Below are 1,807 nucleotides of genomic sequence, written 5' to 3' on the forward strand. Positions count from 1 at the left end.
CAGCTAAATTTGCTCTCAAAAAGTAAAATGTGGCTCCTTCTCTTCTGAGAATTGTAGTGTGCAAGGAGAGCACATGATGTCCACACATGGGGTATTTCCATACTCAGAAGAAATGGGGTTGCAACTTTTGTGGGGCATTTTCTCCTATTACCCCTTCTAAAAATGGTTTAAAAAAATCATAACCCTTTCAATTTTCCACCTAAAAATCCATATTATGGCTTATTTTTTGCGTCACCAATTCTACTTTGCAGTGACATTAGTCATTTTTACCCAAAGATCCACAGCAAAATGGGAAAAAAAATCATTGTGCGACAAAATCGAAGAAAAAATGACATTTTGTAAGTTTGGGGGCTTCCGTTTCTACGCAGTGCATATTTCGGTAAAAATGACACCTTATCTTTATTCTGTAGGTCCATACGGTTAAAATGATACCCTACTTATAAAGGTTTAATTTTGTCGTACGGAAAAAATCATAACTACATGCAGGAAAATGTATAAGTTTAAAAATGTCCTCTTCTGACCCCTATTACTTTTTTAATTTTCCAGGTACAGGGCGGTATAAGGGCTCATTTTTTGCGCAGTGATCTGAAGTTTTTATTGGCACCATTTTTGTTTTGATAGAACTTTTTGATCACTTTTTAATAAATGGTATAAAAAGTGACCAAAAATATGCCTTTTTGGACTTTGGATTTTTTTTTACGTGTACACCATTGACTGTGTGGTTTAATTAACGATATATTTTTATAGTTTGGAAATTTACGCATGCCGTGATACCACATATTTTTATTTTTATTTACACTGTTATTTTTTGAATGGGAAAAGGGGGGTGATTCAAACTTTTATTAGGGAAGGGGTTAAATGATCTTTATTAACACTTTTTTTTTGCAGTGTTATAGGTCCCGTAGGGACCTATAACACTGCACACACTGATCTTTTACACAGATCACTGGCGTGTATTAACACGCTTGTGTTCAGTGTTATCGGCGCTTGACTGCTACTGCCTGGATCCCAGGCACGGAGCAGTCATTCGCTGATCGGACACCGAGGAGGCAGGAAAGGTCCCTCCCGGTGTCCTGTAAGCTTTTCGGGACGCCGCGATTTCACCGCGGTGGTCCCGAACCGCCCGACTGAGCAGCCGGGATACTTTCACTTTCGACGTGGCGGTCAGCTTTGGTCGCCACGTCTGAAGGGTTAATACAGGACATCACCACGATCGGTGATGTCCTGTATTAGCCGCGGGTCCCGGGACTGACCCGTTATGACGCGGATATACGTCCTTCATCGTTAAGGGGCTCAAATGCGACATGCCCCCCAAAAACCATTTTAGCAAAATTCACTCTCCAAAATCCCATTGTCGTTCCTTCATACACATATGAGGTATTTCCTTACTCGAGAGAAATTGGGTTGAACATTTTGGGGGGCTTTTTATCCTATTACCCCTTGTAAAAATTCAAAAACTGGGTCTACAAGAACATGTAAGTGTAAAAAAGGGTTAACAAACTTTCTGAATGTCATTTTGAATACTTTGGGGGGTGCAGTTTTTATAATGTGGTAATTTACGGGGTATTTCTAATATGAAGACCCCTTGAATCCACTTCAAAACTGGTCCCTGAAAAATTCCGATTGAGAAAATTTTGTGAAACATTGGAAAATTGCTGTTGAACTTTGAAGCCCTCTGGTGTCTTCCAAAAGTAAAATCATGTCAACTTTGGACATATTGTATATGTGAATCAACATATAATTTATATGGTATGTATTTTTCTTCCAAGCAGAGAGCTTCAAAATTAGAAAAATGCAAGTATCAACA

The sequence above is a fragment of the Hyla sarda genome, chromosome 5 (genome assembly GCF_029499605.1).
Source record: "Hyla sarda isolate aHylSar1 chromosome 5, aHylSar1.hap1, whole genome shotgun sequence".
NCBI classification, from domain to species: domain Eukaryota; kingdom Metazoa; phylum Chordata; class Amphibia; order Anura; family Hylidae; genus Hyla; species Hyla sarda.